General features: G+C 55.7%; 1 protein-coding gene across 3 annotated transcripts in view; it reads right to left on the reverse strand.

Annotated features, from left to right (window-relative positions):
* ABTB2 (ankyrin repeat and BTB domain containing 2) overlaps positions 1-15,496 on the reverse strand; it is a 168,184-nt gene that overhangs the window by 68,669 nt on the left and 84,019 nt on the right. The window contains exon 1 of one of the 3 annotated variants that reach the window (XM_070487511.1): positions 9,958-10,057. The exons of the other annotated variants lie outside the window; for them this stretch is intronic. The gene's annotated coding sequence lies outside the window, so the exon portion shown is untranslated. Of the gene's footprint in view, positions 1-9,957; positions 10,058-15,496 lie in introns of those variants that run through there. 3 annotated transcript variants of the gene reach the window in all.

Genomic DNA, 15,496 nt, shown 5'->3' on the forward strand with positions numbered 1-15,496 from the left:
GTCAGAGTGAGCACAATGTTGGCAGTTTTATAACAATTACCACGACCACGTCCTCATGATCTTCCCGGGTGTTCTGATTCCAAATTGTTCCCCTGTTATCTCTGTCAGCTCCTTTGCCAGATTATTCATAATTATTATCATCATCAGAAGGTGCTCTTTGTAAGGGATATTCTCACTCCTCTGACTTATCCTCCATATAAATCTGAACTTGCCCCGTTCAGGCTGGCTTCAATGGGGACCCACTCAAGAAGAGCCCCAGGCCACACAGCAGAGAAGCCGAGGCGTCCTCTCAGAGGGCATTCGGCACCTCCCTCTCCTTCCCCAAATCACACTACCTATGGGGAAAGGACAAGACCACAGGCATAAACAACTGTGAAGGCTCAAAGCAGCCCCAGGGAAAACAGAGCCCCAGCCAAAAGAATGAGACCCTGGAAAGGGCGGCCTCCAAAGCCAGAGGAGGGCCAAACCACCCCCATTTCAGTAGCTCTGCTCTCATCTGGAGAGAAGTCCTGTCTTGACTTTTTGAGCCACTCTGGCTTCCTCAAGGGGACTGGCAGGGACCAGGACATCCCAGGATCAGGGTGCTCAGTTCCCATCTGCTTCCTCGGGGATCTGGGAAGGAAGGGGAGGATGGGACGGAGCAGGCCACTGCTACCCAGAAATGTACTGTCCTCCCCACAGAGGTCAATTTCCATTTTCCAACCTTCCCTGATACCACCTGGTCCGACAGACCATCAGTGCCCACCTGCAATGCCTGGCTGCTCTCCCTGCATCACTCTGTGTTTCCTTGCCAGCAGAACAAAGAGAGGGATCCTGTTAAAACCAAGAAGCCAAGCTGATCACGCCACCCTTCTATTCAAAGCCCTCCTATGCCTCACCCCTTGCATGCTCTCCACCCAGCACTGCGCTCGGAGTAAGTCTTTAAATTGGCCTCAAAGCCCTACACCATCTCCCACATCCCCACTGGCCTCCTTGCTGTTCTCAAATGTGCCAGGTATGCAGCGGCCACAGGGCCTTTGAACTTGCTGTTGGTTTTTCTGAAATGCTCCTTCCTCTAGGTATTTGCATGGCTAATTCTCTCACCTGCTGCAAGGGGTGTTGTGAGGATGAAGTGAGTTAACACTCTAAGGCCTCACAGAGTGGAAACAAGGATGTCATCACACGTCCCGTGTGCGTTTCCAGGGTGGGGAGAGGAGGAGGCAGTGCTCACCCGGACACGGTCCAAGGGTGCCTACCTTACCCTCTGAATTTCCAGCCAGACTACATGCCTGCTGCCCAAGTACCACGGAAGGAGCGGAGAAAGGGGGAGTGGAAGGTCCTGGAAGGATATCGTGAGCTGCAGAGGCACCTCTCTGGGAGTCCAGACTCAAGACGGGAGAGGAACCTAGCAGGCCTGTCTCACATTGCCGACATCCAGAGGCCCAATGTTGATCGTGTATTATTATTTTTAAAAGATCACGTCAATCTTCCATTCCATCTTCAGACAGAATGGAACACTGGCTTTTATTCTAATATGGACACATCATCACTGAACAATGGCAAGCTTTCAGGATCCAAGGCCGTTTAGGTCAGAAACAGGCACAGCCCCCAGAAGGCTGCGTGAGAGGCTATGCCCCTCTGAGGGGTCTTGTGAAGCTTCCACAGGTTGATCTTGCCTCTCGCCCCCTCAACTGCTTTAACACATGACACTGCCCCGCCCGCATCTGAAGCCTCTAGAGGTTTCACTCTGTACCTTGACGGTGCTCCCAGAGTCCCCCAACTTCCCAGGCACACTGTGACTCTGCCTGGAAACAGTGGGCTTGCGCCTTTTATAAACGAAACCAGGAGTCACTCAGCACAGATCTGTGAAGTCAGTCTGCGTCAGCATGAGTCAGACCTTCCCACGCCCTGCCGGTCTAAGGCGTTATTACTGAATCAAGGGGGCCAAGGTGACACCAGTTCCCACCCCCGACAACTCCCAGCTGCTTATGCGTCTTACAACTGAGTGGCCAGGTCTTTAAGTGAGATGATGACACACGGGGTAGCAGCGGTGGTGGTGAGGAGGCAAACGCTTGCATCCACTTGCCCTGCACCCCGCGTGCTGGCCCCGCCGCAGGGAGGGGCAGCTGCTGCTGGACCCTGGCGTTTCTTTTTGGGGGAAGCTAGCAGAGGGGACAGGAATACCGTAAGAGAGCTCTGGGGCAGCTGTCACTGCATTAACTCTGAGGGAAGGAGAGGGATCGGTGTGCCGCGGGAGGAGGAGTGTGGACTTGTGGGGTAAATGACCCGCTGAGGTCTCCTGGTCACACGGCCTACCACCTAATCACCACGGGCTTACACGCACTTCTCCTGCGTGGAGCTGAGCAGTTCGTGTGCGCCTCACCTCAGGCCGTCCTCGCCAACGTCTCTGCAGGTGCGACATGATCATCACCTCACTTTCCAGAAGAGAGGACTGAGAGGTCAAACGACCCGCCCCTGCCGCCCCCGTCACAGCCGCCACCTGAGGACTCCAGTCACTCACTGAGGCTTCCCCTCGGGCTGCTCTCCTCTCCTCTCCTCTCCCCAGCCTCCCTTTTCACCTGTTCTCAGTCCCCTGCCTGCCCAGCTCACAGGGAACCTACGGGGAATGGACATCAGGAGCCCGAAGGGGAAGCAGAGACGAAGGAGGGGCAATGCCTGCTGGTGGCGCGTCTACCTGTCGAGGAGCCGCCCCATACAAGACAGCGTGGCTTCTCCAGAACACGGGGAGCTGGAGGCGGGGCTGCTGTACTCTCCACATTGACACGGGGGGTAGAAGAGTCAGACACAGCCCTTTCCAGATCCTGCTCTGCCAACGACTAGCCTCAAGACCTCAAGCCAATCCGTCAACCCCACTTTCCTCACCCACAACCACGCTCGGGCCCCCGCCCCCAACAGCAGCCATCAGCCACATCTCATGAGTGCTCACTACACCCTTGCTAAGTACTTCCCGTCCAGCATTGCACTCGATCCTCAAAAGCAATCCTAGGAGACAGGGTCCTGGGCTCATCTTCACTTTACAGATTGTCATTATCTGTCTGTGACAATGGGAACAACATTCTCTTATATGGCTTCTACGGAGATTCAATAAGGTCACCTGATGGAACATGCCTGGCACAGACTCGGCCTTTGGAAGGTGAAGAGCTGAAGCCCATGGACAGCCCTAAGGTCAAGCAACCGGTCAGACCAGAACAGAGCCCCGAGACGCCCAGAGCAGCGCTCTTTCTTGAGGACACGCCCCAGCCCCAGGTACTGGGCAGTGACTCAGCACAGGGCATTCCACTGGCTTATAGAAAACTGTCCCAGAAAACCCCACCTGCCTGTGGCCATGATCCTTCTGTGCCCTAGGAGAAGAGGGGACATGACTGGAGGAAGTGTGGAATCGAAAGCTTTGGCTCCAACACTGCCCCAGCACTGGATCCACAAACCCCCGGCCTCTTTCCACGCCTGTCCTGTGCCAGGCCCTGCACTAGCCTGGAGATACAAACAGAAACCAGATCAGCTACTCCTCCAGCCGCCAGTCCCGGGTCCTGGCAGGCCACGGGGAACCCAGATGCTGACCTCTGGAGACGTCACTGTTGACCAAAAGAGCTGGTTTTATCTTTTTTAAAAAAATCACTTCCAGTTTTAAATGAATAAACAGCTCTAAGACACTTAGGAGATAAGAGGACCATCTGTCAGGATTCCCCTGACCTTTAGAAGCTCCAGGTGAAAGTGGAAGCGGCCTAGGCTGGCTGGGGGCTGTGGGCAAAGCAGATCAAGTTTCACTGGCAACAAAGAGACTGAGGCCCCGCACACTTTCAGCACGTGACCAGAATGATCCACAGCGGGGGGGGGGGCCCCTGGCACAGACGCAGGGCAGCACAGCACGCGGGACACAGGCACGCCCAGCAGCCTTCGTCTCACCGAGCGCGCCTATGTTGAGCCTCTCTGTACGTCATCTCACGGGACTTCGATTACTCCTCCCAAGAGGGCTGAGTCAGCCTGCTGGGTTACTCCCCACCCCACCTACTGGCTGGGTAGCCTTGGTGCGGCGGACCTCTCTTAGGAGACTCCTGTAGAAGCTAAATCAACCCACATATGGGACTTCACTGCGGACCCGGGACACAGTGCTCAATAACTGTTAGCTGTGATGCTCATGACAATCGCTTACAGCACTGTGACTACATGTTGTCTGTATCTCACGCGTGATGAAACTGAAACTTCCCAGGGTCAGAACCCACTCCGGCTTGGTCCACTGTCTCTCTGGACGGGCTCCCCTGCCCGCCTCACCACACTGCCTCCCTGGAGCCCGTCCCCACGAGACCTTCCTTGAAGGCAGAAGGCAGACAGCTGCCTGTTCTTTGGCTTTTCCCATAGAAAATCACCTCTTGAAGCAAACCATCCAGGAACAGAAACCCATTTTGGGATCTTTCTATGGAAGCAGATCGGAAACCAACCCCTGGACGTGCTCGGCTGGGCGGACCTGGGGCCTGACTCTCAGCTCACCGGTCACCCAGCTGAGCTGGAAGGCTTTCCTGAGGGGCTGTGTCTCTAGCTGTGCCGGCTTCCACGTGTTTCCTCCTCGGACCCAGAGGAGGCTGCGCCGGGCAGGACGGGCAGGAGCTGAGGCCGTCTTCCGAGCGGGGCACTGCCTCGTCCCTGGGGCTCCTCGGACTTCTCCACACCATCCTCACCTACACAGCATCCACTTCCACAGACCCTGGCTCCTTTCCAGAGCACGGAGTCTCACGGTGAAGACACAGCAGCTTTCTGGTCGGCCGCTTCCTGCACCCTGAGCACCGGGCCACTGTTACTGACAGAACCCAGAGCCGGCCCGCGGCCAGCGAGAAGGGCCGTGCTTGGGGTGACATTACATGGTGCCGCCCTTCCCTCCGCTGTTCCTATCACACGGTGACAAAAGGCCTGCCTTTAGTCGCTGAAAACACGACTGTCCGTCAGCGGCTCGTGTGAGGGTGCCGTGCCTGCGTGAGGCACACGATCTAGGGGGAAAGAGACGCCGATGGAGAGACTCCAGCGAGGTCCCCCACGTCTAGACTCTGCACAGCAGTCGGAATTATCCTTTCAACAAACACCTCAGATCCTGTCACCCCGCTGCTCCAAGCCTGCCCTCGAGGGCTCCCCACCCCACTCAGAGTCGAAGGCCAGTCCTGACAATGGCCTACAAGGCCCTGCAAGGCCGGCACCGCCTCCACAGGCCGCTCCGCCCTGCGCCCTCCCTGGAGCTCGCCAGGCCTGGGCATAGGTGCAGGCTGCCGCTCCTGTCCAGAACGTTCTCCCACGCCTCCGGGCGGCAAATCCTCCCTGACCACCCTGACGACCCTGCTTCACCCCAGCTCAGCCCCCCGCCACGACCCACCTGCCCTCGCTCACTGCCCTCCCCACTCACCACCCTCACACACTGCAGACCCCCCTGTGGCTGCCGACGGTCTTCCATCCCCCGGGCCCTGCGACGTGAAGGCAGAGATCTGAGTGTGTCTGGCTCTCCGACACATCCAAGCACCCCGGACAGTGTCTGGCACCTCGCAGGGTCTTCTTGGTCGATCCTTGTCGAACGGACGAGTGAAGGAGTGAGTGAGCACACCCTACGGAGAGGGTGCTGTGAGCACGCAGGGCAGAGCACCAATTCGCTCTAGGGAGCACGAGGGGTCCAGGGGTGGGGGTGACAGAGGCCAGTCTCTGCAGGAGGGGAGGCGAACACACTGCTGCCACCCCTCCGCCGAGGGGCGGTTCCACCTGCAGGGTGACACCCAGGCCTGGGACTGGCTATCCACTTCTTCTGGCTGCCTCAACAGGCAGCTGCACTGCAGAGCTTGAAGACCCCACCAGGGAGGGCAGCTCTCCACAGCCTGACCTGTAAAATCTCCCACCAGCCAAGCCCCCCTTGAGGTTTCTGAAGTCAGAGAACAAACCAAGTCCCAGCTGGCTGTGAGGGCGGAGGGCAGAATGGAGGCCCCGCCGAGCATTAGAAACAAACGCTGCTTACTGAGAGCGCATCACGACCTGGCACTAGGAACAAATAATGCGTCCTCACGGAGGAATGTGCACCTCAGCGTGGTGACAGGCAGAGCACAGGACCCGCCCCACGGGCTGGCTGAGAGGAGTACAGGAGCGGAAGCAGCCAGTTCTCAGAAGAGTGCGTCCGCAGCCACGCGCGAAGCGCTCCTGCCACTACGTCACCATCCTCAGCTTACAGAGGGGAAACCGAGGCACAAAGAGGCGACATACGCGGCTCAGCTTCCACAGCTAACAAGAGGCGAGCCAGGATTCAAACACAAGCTGTCTGGCTTCAGGCACTTTTCCTTACCCTGCTCCACACCACCCTCAGAAACCGGGCTCCTCGCAGAACGCTCCTTCCTAAGGGACAGCGAGGCTCCTCCAAGCAGACCTCTTGTGAAAACTAAACCGTGCTTGGCCCAATCTGAAGGAGGCTGGCTCAGAGATCCAGCAGCCAGGTGTGGCTGAAAAGCACAGGACGCACCAGCTCCCCTCCACAGCCGTCCCCTGCAAGTGTCTGGAGCCGCCGTCTGTTCCGGACAACATTGTAAACCAGGGCAGAAGCCCAGTTGTCCATGCGGCAGCCACAGACACACACGGGCCCCAGCAGAAGAGTGGCCCCTCTCAGCCCGAGGCCACCCATGTCTGCCATTTATGGACTCATCTTGGCTGTCACTTCTGGCAATGTGTGTCTACCAGCAGCCCTCCCACACGACGTGGAGTGGAAGGACAGAGGGCTGGCTGGGACCTCAGACTTCTTGCTCCCCCGTCCCCAACACCTTGAGTTGGATGCTGTCACTCCTCCCAGAGCAGTCCTGACCTAAGGTGGCCTCTGTCACATCCAGACCCTCAGGATCTCGCCTTGACGTCTCCCCAGGAGACGGACTGGAAGCCAGCAGGGTGTGAGCCTCACTCTGCGCAGGCTGAGTGCCTGGTACAAGCCCCTGGCAGGATGTGAGGGGTGTGGATGGGGTGTGCTGGACCACTCAGGAGTTCCAGGGCCCTAGCAGCACGAGTCAACACCTGGTTCTCAACCCTTATCTCCCTTCAAATGGAGACTCTTCAGCCAAACACAAGAGCACGGAGCGGCCGGGCGGTCACATGGGTTTCTGAAACAAGTTCAGTGAGGGGCCCCGGTTGGGCAGGCTTGTGTCTAATCTGCAACAGGAAAGCTTTCTGTTTGTTTTTTAGAAAATGAATCTTGTCTCCCCAAACCTTCTTCTCAATACTTGCATACCTAGCCATCCCAACTTTCTTTGTACCCTACTACAACAGAAAATCTCATTTATTTCTTTAGGATTTTTGTTTTTTTTATAAAGTTCGTATCTGCATTACACAAACAAGTTTCTTTGTATTGAGTCTTGGAATGCTCAACAAATCACTTTTAGCCAGAAGTCCAGTTTCTTAAAAAGCTAGGCCAATGCCCCCCATGTGAATCAGCCTCAGCCACTGGACGGTGGAACCGCGGCCGCCAATGTCATGGGTTGCCAGGCAGGCTTCTCACACCAGCACCACCTCTGCTCCCCTCAACAGCTCTGAAGATGGACCCCAGAGACCCGTCTCTCGAGGAGTCAGGGCCCACCAGGGGCCAAAGAGCCAGCTGAGAGTTCTCAGCAAATCCCCAGTCCCACCAATCTCACCACCAAGCACAGAGCAGCTGCCAGCGAGCGTGTGCGGACCACAAGCCAGATACCCGCTGGGCGCTTTCCACGTACCATTTCATTTAAAGCTCCTGACAACTCCATGAGAACAGCTATTCTTGGCACTATTTGTACATGAAGAAATAGGTTCAGAGGTGTAGGGGAGAAGGAGGAAGGTAAACTGATGCATCTCAGAGCTTTACGCCGGGCAAAGGGCCTGGATACGCCAAGTGTAGCACGGGGAGGCAGGGGGCCGCGCCAGGCAGGCTGAGGCGCTGGCAGCTGTGACCCACTGCGGGAAGCCCACCCGGACAGGAAGGGAAGGCGGCGAGCATGGCCCATTTTTTAAAAGGGTTAACTGAAAGTTTCCTATAAAAGAAACTTCCTCAGTACCTTTGATCAATGACTCCACTTCCACTCCACGTGCCCGGAACCCCGGACAGCTGCTACCCGCAGGACGACAAAGCAGAGCACGTGGCCGCCCAACTCTCCGTGACCACGACCCCTCCCTCCGCGTGCGGGAGCCCGGGAAACAAGCGAATTAGCTCACGTGTGGTTCTTGCAGATGAACGCAAACGCACCACTTTTTAAAGAGGGCACATTGAGTTTGGGGGACACCTCAGCTCAAAATCTGTTGAAGTAGTCATGGTACGATGTCCACTTAGACCCTCAGAAACTCTGACCTATTACGGGAATATAAGACACTGGCAACGTGAGTGCCCTGCAAAGGTGGTCACAACTTGCACGTCTGTGCCTGTCGGCCATGGACTGGTGTCGGGACCAAGGGCTCACCGCTGAGTCACTGACGGGGGCAGGGCGATGCCCTGAGCCCCACCATTGGTGCTTTCAGCGATGAGTCTCAGAGGCTGACCTTGACCTTCAGCGGTGGCCGCTGCAGCGTGACACAGGTGTCCATGAATAACTGGACGAGTTGGAGAGAAGTGGGGAGATACCAGTTTTACACCAAACTATCCACAGCTGGGTGAAAATTTAAAACAGATTCTACAACAGCAACCAGCTTAAACTGTCTTGGACCAGAATAACCCCCCCAGGCTTTTCGTGGAGTCCAAAGTACTTTGGGAACATCCTATAATACAACAGGGCCACACTGCTGAGGCCCAGAACACTGGCAAGAGGGCAGGCCACCTGGGTAGGTCACTCCACGACCTTCTGAAAACAGGGAGGCCGTCTGAGGCCACCCATGCACCTAACGCGGAACCCACTCGCAGTCGGGGAAATATTTCTTACGCACCCATCACTGCCCACCATCAGCACAGCTGAAGGAAGCACGATTCCAGCCCCGCCCTCACAGAGCGGGCAGCGTGGCTGGTAGGATGAGACCTCGCCAGTGTCAAGGCATATACGTGGCCCTGGGGGACCCCCGATGGTGCTCAGTGGCCGGGATGGCTTCACAGGGGACTTAGTGACAACTTGAGAGGCCTTGGAAGAAGAGCTGAGAGGCAGGAGTAAGGGTTCCAGGGAGGAGGAGAAGCAGGACAGTGCGGGTTGCCCTGGGGCAGAAACGAGAGGGTCGGGGAGCAGGGCCGGCTGGCAAGGACAGTGCTGGCTGAGGGCATCAAGGCGGCGAGGAGCCACCTCCCGGCCACGGCAAGGAGGAGATGGTGCCGGCCGCCTCCAGGGCCTTGCGCATCCCGCACCACCATGGCGCGAGCCCGCAGGGCAGGGTTCACTCCAGCACCAGGAGGCGCCTGGCACTTGTGCCCGTGTAGCAGCACATGCTGAACAGAGTAATGACGGAGGCGAACCCACGGGCCCTCCCCTCCCAGCCCAAGGAGGCAAGGGCTTCCTGTGGGCAAAGACCCCGAACGACAGGGTTTTGGCCAACTGCAGCGATTTCTCCCATGACCCCCAGGGTCAGCTTTCTGCCTCACGGGACGAAGCTTTGGAAGTCTCTGGAGACGAGTGATGGTTGTGGAAGGGAAGTCACGGCAGGAAGACCCTCCATCCTCCCAGTCTACACACCAGTTCCTCCCAAACCCCAGAGCCTGGACCCAGACGCCCCCTCAATGCAGGACAGCACCAACCCCAAGCTTCTTTCTGCAGCACACAGATCAGGGGCCTCCCCTAATAAGACTCCCTTAATGAAGCTGCCATTACTGGGATCTTACCATGTGTAAGCCATTCTGCAAATCACCTTCTGCTCATTTAATCTTCAGGATAATGCCGAGATCCCATTTTACAGATGAGAAAACTGAGGTTCAGAGAGGTTAAGTAACTTGTAAGGTCACACAGCTGATTAGGGGCAGAGCAGGACTTGCACCGGTCTGACATCAAAGTGCATGCTCTCAGTCTCTATACTTACCCCTCCTCTTGAATCTCTGATGTTAGACCACAGAGGAAAGGACGGATGGCAGGTGCCCACGGAACTGCAAGTAGAAGCTACTCGGCTGAGAGACGCACATGCCACGTGGCTTGGCAGCAGGCGGGTCTGGCTGTGGCAGAGGGGAGAGTGGCACCTCCCTTCTTCTATGCAACCAAATGGGGCGAGGCTGCCAGCGGCGCGCTGACCTCAGAGGGCGTGACTCCTGCGTGAGTCGCACCTGGGTGAGAGTGGGGGACCTGCTCAGACAGCCCCTAGTGTTTCTGCTCTGCCTGTGTGAGAGCCCTGGGCAAGGTGGCTCTTTGAGAAAGGGAGATGCAGAGAAATACAGCTCGACACACACAGCCCACACTCTCCCCCAGGCACCAAGGGGATGTTGCGAGGACCCTGACGCCTCCTTCCCCTCGGTCACTGTTGACCAGGGGTCCACTCTCAGGCCCAGCAGGGTGTCAGGTGCGCTGGGGGAGGCCACATACCCTTTCTGAGCCATAAGAGAGACAGGGTCTTCCTGAAAGGGTCAGAGAAGAATTACTTGCTGTAACTTGTATTACGTGCATCTTTATAAGATTCCTTAACTTTTTTTTCTGGGACCAGGTGCAGCGAAACTAAGTTAGCATGTTCTTCCAACTGGAGCACTACTCTGGTAAAAGGTATACGGCAAAGGAACTTAACACGGAGTTGAGGACACAATCATCCCTCACGTGACAACAGAAGAGCAAGACAAGGACATCTAGAGTGAAGTGAGAGCGATCTGCTGCAGACCACAGAAACGGGAATTTGGACGATGGAAAAAAGCCTGCGATGGCTCCCAGTTATCTAGGTCTGCCTGTGTTCACAGGGACTCGAGGGCCAATGGAAGACAGGCTTTGCTCAGCCGTTCCTTCCTGGCACCCACGGAGGGTAGCGTGCAGGGCACTCGGAGACCTGAGTCCCCAGGCATCCCCTCCAGCCTCCTCCCTACAAGGGGCTCACAAGCCGGCCGGGGAGAGGAGACTCACCGGTGGCCCTCCCAGACCGTGGGTGCGTTCAGGCTGCAGGTGCTTTTAGCACAGGGAGATGAGCCTGGCTGTGAGGACTCACAGAGCGGAGCTGACAGGAAGGCCACCTGAGACGGCACACTCCCCACACCAGAGCCCCATGCCTCCACCTGAGAGCAATGACCAGAGCCACGGTGAGGGGCCCTTCCTGAAGCCTCACATGTGCCCACTTCCCTTCGGTCTGCTCCTTGAGGTGGCCACAGCTCCATTCTTGCTGGGATGACTTCCCTTCAGGAACAGCCACCTCTGGGGCTGTTTGGGCAGCTCATACGACCACTGCTGGACTAGCCCCATAGTCGGGGCAGGAGGGCGCCATTTGGATGGCATGACCCCAGCCCCACTAGACCACAAGTGGGCCACTGACTCCTTGCCAGAGAATGTGGAATGGGGACCTAGACAGAGTGACTGGGTTCCTAACCTGTGCGTTTGGGACATTCCCTTCCCATCCCCAGTGTGCCCTTGTTTACAAAGCAGCTCACAGAATAGAGGAAAGCAAAGATGAGAAGAGGGAGGGAGGGAGAAGGGGGCGTGTGTCCTCCCGGTCCTTGGTCCCAGCACTGTCCTGAGGCTCAGCGCTCCTGCCCTTGGGCTCCACCTGCTTCTAATCCCCCTCCTGTTTGCTTTCCATGTTATACTCAAATATGTTTTTATAACTTGCAACCATGAGAGTCCTCCCTAACCTAGTGCCAGCTGGGCCAGAAGAGGCTGGGTGGTCACCAGGGAGCTGTAAGGTGACCAGATCTGGACACCTGGTCCTCTCCCGCGACACCCCAGGGCCGTCACCTGGCCCAAGCACAGCTCAGGGCCCGACTCCATCCCTCGATCCACAGGAGGAGGAGGCGCTTCCCTATCTGCCATCAGCGGGGAAATCTCCTATTAGTGCTGGCCCTGAGCTCCCACTCCCCTTGCCAGCTAATCCCCACCTCCACCCTGGGAAGACCCAGCCCCACATGTCTCCCCAGCGTTCTTCCCGGATGACAGCACGGCTCGCTGCTGCTAAGGCAGAAGCCCCAGCCCTGTCCAGGCTGGAGCGTCATGCCCCATCCCTCATCTCAGGGCCTGCGCCCAGGCCACTCGCATCCGCGGAGGCCTCCCCTGGGCCGGAGACTGCAGAGGCCTGGGATTCTCCACTGCCCTCCTTCGGAAGACTGGGAGCACCGCTCATGACACAGCTGCCCCGGCCCCTGCCCTGCGGCACAGATGCAGCCCAGCTAGAGAAGCCAGCCCTGCTCACTGACCCCGCCACCTCGGACTCCAGGGGAGCCAGAGAGGAAGCACACAGTCCCTGCTTATCTCAGCCTCTTGTTGCCTGCGACCAGCCCCGCTTCCCCTCTCCCCTGCCACGGGACGGGGATAAATGCTGTCTTCACTCTCCAGGGAAGGCTCCATCTTTGGCAGGCAGGGCACTTGAGACAAACCTGCCTTGTCTGGCCTTCACCCTCTTGGCCTTAAAACTACCATGCTCCTCCTTCAAGCCTCCCTCGGTGGGCGAAGCTGGCCCGTCCTTCCCTAGGCAGATTGGGAGGGCGCTGACCGTTCAGAAGCGTCTTTTCCCATGTGGTGCAGCACTGGAGCCACGGCAGCACCCACAGCGCATCAAGTCGTGACTTCAAGAACTTAAGAAATCATCTGAGCACTTACGAAGGGCCAGGTACTGGGCTGGCTGCTCGGCAGACACGATCGCATTAAACCTCAAAGCCATCTGTAAGAAAGGTACTATTATCTCTTCCGTGTTACAGATGAGGAAGCTGAGGCTTAGAAAGCCAGGCCGCCTCCCAGTCCTCCGGCTAGTGCCTGACAGAGTCCGGAATTGAGCCCCGTCCCCCACGCTGAACCTTCCTCCTGCCTGTAGGCTCCCGACCCTATTCCTTCTGACCCAGAATGAAGGGAACCTCTATTACCGCTGACTTCCTTCCATTCGTGTCCAACGGCACTGTGAATAGGGCAGCCACCAGCCGGCTGCGGCTCTGGAGCAACAGACATACCGCCAGAGGACACCAGGAACTGAATTTTTACTTTTACTTAATTTTAATTAATTTAAAGAGCCGCAGGTTAAGTGGCTGCCATACTGGAAACACAGTTATAAAATCATATTTTGTGTAAAGTACTTCCACACATACCATATCATGCACTTTTCAGGCAAGTGGCGTAAGTTCAATTAACTCCATTTACAGGTGAGAAACCTGAGGCTCAGAGATTTGCTCAAGTTTAATCGAACACTTCGCTCTGTAAGCTCCAAAACTATTTCTATCATACAACTTTTACCCCAGACTGGACCTCTGACCTCAGGGCCAGGAGAGACGGTCCTGACTGAGCCCCAATCCAGTTCCACCATTAACTTGACACATCCCTGTCTCACCTTCCCTCCTCTATGCGGAAATAGGAGGGACCAATGCACACGACGCGGGGCTCCAGCGAGCCTGGGGCACGGTCTTCCCGGACCAGAGAGGAGGTGGTCAGGATTCAAGATCCTTCTAAGCTGCTGTGTGGTTCCAAGTTAGTTTTCTAAAAATGAGGCAAGAATGAGATGAATTCTTCCGTCCTCTACTAGTCTTGTCCCAGGAGCCATCATTAGAGGGAAAAACATAGTGTGATCCTACACCATTGGAGGACATTCCAACGCCTCCTTAAATGAAACCCAATTCCTGATCATTTCGTTTAGGATCACTCCAATCCTCAGGACATCGCCACTGGGCCAAAAATGGTCTAATTCACTGGGTGGGCGCTAAGTCCTTGCCAAACACCCTGGCACTAAGCCAACACTCATTCCCATTCCTGCTCTTTCATGACATCCAACCAACGAGCCTCAGCTAACTGTCATGCCCACACTACAGTCAGTTTCTAATCTCGGTTTAGAATCCTACTATGTCCATACCATAGCCAGTTTATGATTTCCGGGGCTGGGGGCAGGGGAACATCAGAGGCAGAAATAAATCACATGAGGAACAGTCAAACAGAAACCGTGAATTCAATAAAACACAGACAGAAAATAAACCACTAACCCAGCCACCAGTGACCAGTGCAGTATTTTTCTCCCTCTGGTCCCTGGTGACTGCCCCTAGTTCTGGGAAAGGCTCCCTTTCGTCCTCTGAGTCAGGCTTGAAGGAATACTGCAGTATTTCAGCCTTGGGTTTCTAGCAGAGAAACAAACCCGGGTTTGTCATATAATTTTCTGCACCTCCGCTGTAATAACACATCATGTGTGGATCTGGGCTAAAGCAAACACCATATGGTAGCCGTGTAAAAAGCTGTCCGGGGTTCTGACCTTGAGCTGTAAGGGGTTTGTTTAGGAAAGCAGGCCGGTGGGGGAGAATCAAGTTGGTAATGAGGGTGGGGTTGGCGCCCTGTACAGTGTGCCATTTGCAGGCGCAATGGAGGGAAATGAGGCTGGTGTCAGGTTCCAATACTCAAGGCAAAGTCGCCAATGACTTTTTTTTCTTTCCCAAGTAAAAAATGTCTATTTTCCCAGTCTCTTACTGCAACACACACGCAGGCGCACATACGTGCACACACACTCCCTCCAGAGGGGATGGATCGGGGAGCCATGGGCTATCCAAATGGAAAATTACATCCTGAAAACTCCGGCTGGTAAGTTCTCCATTCTGTGGACTGCTGCAGCTAGCCGAGCAGCTGCAAGAACGAGACACATTCGGCCCTGTCTGCAGCCCAGGATGTCTTGAGTTGCTCTGAACTGCCACCCCAGCATGCTCACCCACATGCGGGCCACTCACAGCAGGTAGATGCCGTCTCAGGTGCTTAGCTGCTTAAACATGAGCTTATTTAAGAAATTTAAAGATTCTAAATATACAACAAAACTCCATTATGCCTCACACATGAAATGATCCCCAAGAGTTATTCTGAAGGGCAGCAGGTCCTGGCCTCGTAAGTCAGTTTTTTAATGAAGTCTTAAGACTGACCTCTGAATTCTGACTTGGACCAAGCTGAGTCCATTCTGAACACACATGGAGGACAACTGCTCCGTAACGATCTGAGACCCTTGGGTCTTCATGTGGGAGGGAAAAATTAAAAGAAAATGAACCCAAGAGCCGTGTGTGGCTCGAGAAGACCGGTTCTACGGCATCAGAGAAAACACACATGACTGAAGAAGCCTTCAGAATTGGGACCTGTCAAAAGCAACTCAGAGCAGCTAAGTCTCCAGGAGGCCTCTGGGACTCCAAGGGATGAAGGCGTGTTTTTAGAGTAGAAGAGGCCAAAGAACCCAGCCTAGGAAAGAGGAGGCTTGCCGTCACATACCTAGAAGAATCAGGGAACTGCTAGAACTTTCTATAACGATGAAAATGTTTTGTGTCTGCACTGTCCCATACAGTGGTCACTAATGACATTTGGCTATGAGCCCTTGAAACGTGGTTCACGTGGCCTGAGGAACCACAATTTTAATTTTATTGAATATTAACTAAAACGTAGATACAAGGCGAGCAGCTACCATGTTGGACAGTACAGCAAGATCAAACCTCAAACCACTG

This window comes from Equus asinus, chromosome 17 (assembly GCF_041296235.1).
Source record: "Equus asinus isolate D_3611 breed Donkey chromosome 17, EquAss-T2T_v2, whole genome shotgun sequence".
In the NCBI taxonomy this organism is placed as follows: Eukaryota; Metazoa; Chordata; class Mammalia; order Perissodactyla; family Equidae; genus Equus; species Equus asinus.